Source organism: Lethenteron reissneri, unplaced genomic scaffold (assembly GCF_015708825.2).
Source record: "Lethenteron reissneri isolate LAM-NWPU_2019-01 unplaced genomic scaffold, ASM1570882v1 scaffold_1683, whole genome shotgun sequence".
Taxonomy (NCBI): Eukaryota; Metazoa; Chordata; class Hyperoartia; order Petromyzontiformes; family Petromyzontidae; genus Lethenteron; species Lethenteron reissneri.
Genome location: NW_026891425.1, coordinates 28,586 through 35,000, shown reverse-complemented (window position 1 = coordinate 35,000; position 6,415 = coordinate 28,586). Strand labels below are relative to the sequence as shown.

General features: G+C 50.9%; 1 pseudogene; it reads left to right on the top strand.

The window, feature by feature from the left end:
* The window catches only part of LOC133339231 (cytochrome b5-like), an 8,861-nt pseudogene extending 3,808 nt beyond the window's left edge, over positions 1–5,053 (top strand).
* Positions 5,054–6,415: the final 1,362 nt, after the last annotated feature.

Below are 6,415 nucleotides of genomic sequence, written 5' to 3'. Positions count from 1 at the left end.
CTTCTTGGTTCTTTCGGTAAAGTCACGTAGAAGGGAATAATAAAATAAAAAAATAATAAAATAATTCCCATGACGTTTCGGCCACAACGCAAGCAGCCGTCCTCAGGTGAAGAACAGGTCTGTCGGAAAGACTTCAGACGCTGTCTCCCCGACAGACCTGGTCTTCACCTGAGGACGGCTGCTTGTGTTGTGGCCGAAACGACGTGAGAATTATTTATTACGTTTTATTTTTATTATTTTATTACTTCCCTTCTACGTGACTTTACCGACAGAACCAAGAATGAATCCCTGCAGTCACGAAAGCTTTAAATCGAAATTTAGCCGTGCAATAGCTTTGTCTCTTTGCTGTTTGAACATCTTAACACCTCCTGTATTATTGCCGGAAAAGGGTCGAGCCTATTCTGTTTTCATCGGTTTGCCCGTATTGCAAACTAATTAATCTAAGCCTCATAGCCAGTGTGTCAATAATTGCGGGGAACGGTTGTGTAGCGGTTAGCGTGCTGCGCCTCGAACCCAGCCTCCCGAGTTCGATTCCCGGCCAACAACCACCGCCCTAGGTCCACTCGGCCTCAAATGAGCACCTGGTGCGGTGTATAAAACATTGGCACTGGGGGAGACAAAGGCGGCTGGGCGTGGTGTTGGCGGTCACCGCCCACCCCCTTGTGCGCCATGCCGGCCTTCGTAGGTGATGCTCGCTAACAGTGTCCGACGAGAGCAGTTGTCAGGAAAATGTCGGATCGAGGCTGATCCTTGCCATTTAACATTCCATCTTATTGAGGGACTGCTACTGTGTGTTGCCTTGGTGTGGTCTGTGTCTCTTTTGTTGTTGTCGTTGTTGCTGCTGCCTTGCTCAAGATTGATAATTCGGACTTATACAATCAACGCATTAATTTCCCACACTGGACGCGTGCGAAATAAGAGTTTTCACAGCCCTGTCGGATTCCCCCCGTCCAGCACTGAATCGTAAGCTTCTGACTGGGATGGTGTTGATCGTGTTGAGCGTGTTTGACCGTACTTGTCCGCGTTGGTCCCCAGCACCCCGGCGGCGAGTCCGTGCTGCTGGAGAAGTCTGGGAAGGACGCGACGGAGGCGTTTGAGACGCGGGTCACTCGGGGGACGCGCGCGACATCATGCAGCAGTACTACATCGGCGAGCTTGAAAACGGTATGTGCACAACAACAACAACGGAGGCCGCCAATCCCCACCGAGTGGCGGTGACATGACCACGGCACCTGTGCCAGGCCAGGAGCACTTGGAGGCACACCTGTTCACAGACTCACACTTACGGGCTCGCACACGGAGATTCACTCGCGCAGAATCGCGCACACATAGACTCACTCACAGACTCAATTACAGACAGACTCACAGACTCGCACACAGTGTGAGACTTGCGCAGAATCGCACACAGAACCGTAGACTCACTGCCAGACTCGCACAGACTCCACCCACACAGACTCACAGATACACACAGACTCACACAGAGATACACACAGAGATACACACAGACTCACACAGACTCACACAGACTTACACAGACTCACACAGACTCACACAGACTCACTCCACAAACTCACACTGAGATACACACAGACTCGGATGCACTCAGACTCTCACACACACAGTGAGACTCACTCACACAGAGACTCGCACAGAGACTCCAAGCAGACGCAAAAACAAAGATCCCCTATCTTATAGCCTTAACAGACTTTTGGAGCAAGTGCTGTTAGCGAGTAGCACCTACGAAGGCCGGCACTCCACACGAAGAGCGGTGACCAACACCACGCCTGGCCGACTTTTCCTCACACCGCACCAGGTATTCATTTGAGGCCAAGTCGACCTAGGGGAGGTCCAGAACCGGTTCAGGTATATCCATCGACAATCTTGGCTGTGAGTGGAATTGAACTCAGCGAAAAGTGTTCCCTTGGGGAAGATCTGCTTTGTAGAACAAACGCGTTGTGAGATCACGCGGTAAGTGTGTGTGTACGTTACCATCGTGGTTACCATCGTGGTTAACATTGTCGGTTATCTTTTGCAGGAAGGGTCAACGTCGGAAAGGCCGCAGGTAAGAAAGGCATCAACGCGCAGAGTTCTAAATCCCTCTGGTCCACACCGACAGCACCAAATATGTTAACCCTGCTGTGCCACACTCGATGCACTACAAGTTCGACTTAAAAAAAAATACTTACTGGACATCTGTAAAAGAAAAATAGTAGTTAGCAGTAGTACTTGTTGGCGTGTTTTTGCGGTCGGCGCCGCCTTCCCGATCGAGCGAGGAGTGTCTCGATAATTGATCGAGCGGCGTTCGTGTAGCCATCGACGTGCGAGAACTTAGCACCAAGCTGGCACTGCCAATCTCGGCTCGGCTCTGACACCTCGTGCCGGTGAACCGCCGTGTGCGCTTCGTGCCGAGTCTGCTGCTTCTCGCGCGGGAGATGACCCGGTTGCCCTAAACACATTGTTCTGCGGAGGGAGCTGGTAGGAACGTTGGGTTGCTCGGTCAATGGCCAGGGTCAACGGCGGCGTGGTGTATTCTGCAAATGGCTGACTGTGAGGGCGGACACAAGTGGGCGTGAGTAGGTTAAACGTTGAGTTTTATAAGGGCACCACGGGGTGACCAGCCCCTCCCCCACCCAGCCCCACCCTCCCACCCTCCCAACCCAGCCCCTCCCCACCCTCCCCTCTCCACCCAGCCCACCCCTCCCATTTTGGATGCACGACGGACAGACACAATAATTCCCTGTGGGCTGGTGTAACCAGGAGGTTCCTACTAGTAAAACTAAACTGCAATTTTTTTTTTTATTTGACCAGGTAAGGCCCCAACTGAGCTGCTGCTACGTAGCTCTTTTTAAATCCTTTATATTAAGTTCGCTTGCTTGCGTGCTTGCTTGCTTACGACCGTGCAAATCTTTCGATCGTTTTTTAACCCACTTCCCGTGATCCAATCGAGCTGACATTTTGCACACACTCGTTGTGCGAGACAATTAATGTTCGTGAAAATTTCCAAAATTGTACACTGTTTAGGGAAAACAAATTAAATATTGAATTACCAATTGCATAATACTGGCAGACAATCATCTGACCCATAGGTGGCAGCCATCTCAAGCCAGAGGACGAGATGACTCTAGCTGCCACGCATATAAAGGATTTATAGTGAAAAACTTTGTTTTTACGGGTTATACTTGTTCATAAGTGACCTCGCCACACATCATGATAGCGCGACAAAGTGGCTTATCGTCACGTGGAACATTTACAGCGGCCAAACACTCGGGGAACGCGTGACGTTGATGCTAAATGTGGAGGGAAAAAAACGGCGGACACAGAGATAAATCCTCGTGACCACGGGTAGAGGGAGAGAGAGAGATGCAAACAGACATCGTCCGGGTAAGAATCGCACCCACGACCTCCTGTATACCAGGGGAGGTAGTTAACCTCTCTGCCGCCCCCCCCCCCCCCCCCCCCGATTTCTGTTTTCTAGGCGAAGAAAATACCGGGGTGCTCCTCGCCGAGGTCCGCCAAATGGTGCGTGCTCCGCAAGTTTCACGTCTTTGCTTCCTTCTACATTATAAATAAAATAAAAGTTGTTTTATTTCTTCTTGGTTCTTTCGTAAAGTCACGTAGAAGGAAGTAATAAAATATAATTATTTTATTAAGTTTTATTTTTATTATTTTATTACTTCCCTTCTAAATAATAAAAATAAAACATAATAAAAGAAATTTATTTTATTTTTTTAATTTTATTATTTCCCTTCTACGTGACTTTACCGAAAGAACCAAGAAGATGAATCCCTGCAGTCACGAAAGCTTTAAATCGAAATTTAATCTGTTCTTACTTTCGTCATTACCCCCCCACACAATTTTTACTCGCGCCGTGAGGCCGGAAGCATCCGTCGCAGAACCTTTCACGTCGCTTCTCGTCCGCACGGTCCGGGGAGCGGCACTTTCTCTCACCCGCCCCTGCTTACAGATTAATTCTCACAGCTGGAATTGAGCTAAATGAAGTGCAGAACGCAATTTAATTGTTAATTTTTAGAACTTGTTGTTGTTGTTCAGTCATTGGTGACTGGTTGAGAACTCGGTATAATCACGGGCAGTGGCTGCAACCCGGATCCGAACCAAGGTCGATATTGTTTACATCATCGTTTGAGCTGTGAAAAGTTTTAATCTAACTGTGGTGGCCGGGGGTTGTTTGGAGATCATGATTCCGTCCTATAATCGATTATTGTATTCGCAGTGGGCCTGAGGAGTAGTGGTGTAGGTGGTACCGCGGTGGTGAGATGTTATCTCCCTCGCCTTGTGTGCAGGAGGTCGTGGATTCGGTCCCGACCCAGATGCCTGCTGTATCATTGGAGTTTGCGTGTCTCTCTCTTACCGTGGTCGCGTGGGTTTTTCTCCGGGTCCTCCGGTTTCTCCCTCCACATTTACAGTCGACATGCGTTCACATCATTTGGCTGCTCTAGATTTCCACGTGATGATAGGCCACTTTGTTGAGCTATCATTTATGTACAAGTGTCACTTCTGAAAAAGACAACATAGTTCAGTGGGGCCTTACCTGGTAAAAAATAAATAGCGGTAGTAGACTCCTAGTCGCAACTAAATTTCCCGATGATGACGATGATGATGACGACGACGATGACCACGATGATGATGATGACTGATGACGATGACGACGACGATGACAATGACCACGTGATGATGATGATGACGACAATGACGACGATGATGATGACGACGACAATGACGACGATGATGATGGCTGATAATGACGACGAAGACGATGATGATGATGACGACGACGACGATGACCACGACGATGATGACCACGATGACGATGATGATGACGACGACGACGACGATGACCACGACGATGATGACCATGATGACGATTATGACGACCATGATGATTATGATGACGATGATGAACCGTGGCTAACGTCCGTCTCCCCGTCGCGCTGTTGCGCCGGCTCCGTGTGGTTCCAGCTGCTGCTGGCTGTGGCTGGCGCCGGCGGTGGCGGTCGGGTTGGTGGTCGCCTGGCGCTACTACCGCAGGGCCTAGCGGGGCCACGCGGGAGCCACGCGGGAGCCACGCGGGAACTTTCCAGCCAGCCCGGCCAGCCTGTACGAGGCCTCGGGAGCTCGGCATTCCGTACGCTGAACCTTCACTCGCAGCCTAGCCCAGCCACTCGACACAATGACTCAGAACTCGGCCCGCAACTAGCTACCAACAAAGCCCAGCTATCCTCAACCAAGACTTGTCATCATCATCATCATTCATTACGCCGATGTCGTGCCTCACACAAGCGTAAAAACAAGTGCCGGGAGCGGCAACCGATGCAAATCGAGAAGCACAATTGAACGGAGGACTCGTGGACTCAGATTCACAATAATTTTTCAAAAAAAAAACCTTGAGTACCAACTCTGCACTACCAGCTCAGCCCTGCCACCCTGTTGTACCAGGACCTGACCCTACCAACTCAGCCCTGCCACCCCGCACCTATCAGCACACAGACCTGACGCTCGGCCAGTCCCGCCGGCTAGCCTTCCCAGCTAAGGCGCGTGACCCACTCTGCACTACCGGCTCTAGCCCAGGGGTCGGCAAAACCTGCGGCTCTTGAGCAGCATGCAGCCCTTTAGAGGAAGCGCTTCGTGTACGTTATTTATTGAGGACCACCACCATCTCGTATTGACCACGTGCATTGCGCGGCTCTTGAGAGATCGATTTTATTTTTACCGAATAAAAAAAAAATGTTATTTCCATTGCCGACCCCCGCGCTAGCCCGAGGACTCGTCACCAGACCCAGCGTGCTACCTGCTTAGCCCTGCCACGCTGCGCAAGGACTACAGCTACTCGGGTTGCCCCTTCAGCCGGCGCAGTACCGTCGGCAGAACAGGCTGCGGACTACCCGACATCAACTGCGTGCCTGAGTACCCAGCTGTTTCCAGCCCCCCCGTCTTCTCCCTCCAGAGGAGAGGCCGACGAGAAACATGGAAACATGTGCCCACCTCGCCCACCTCTCCCTGCATTAGCCCTAGGGGCTCGCTCTCTCTCCCTGCTTTGCCACGGTGGCTAGGAGAGTTAACTATCTCGCCCGGTGTGCAGAGGTCGTGGGGTTGAGACGATCCAGACCCTGACGCCTGCTGCTGTATATTTGGAGTTTGCATGTCTCTCATCATCATCATCACGGTGGCTAGGAGATGTTAACTATCTCGCCTGGTGTGCAGGAGGTCGTGGGTTCGATCCAGACCCTGACGCTTGCTGTGTATTTCGAGGTGCGTTTCTCTCTCCCCGTGGTCGCTCGGATTTTTTTTTCTCTCCGGATCTTCCGGATTTTTGTCCCCTCCACATTCAGAATCAACGTCGCACGTTCAGAGTATTTGGCTGCGATGAATTTCCACGATGATGATGATAAGCCACTTT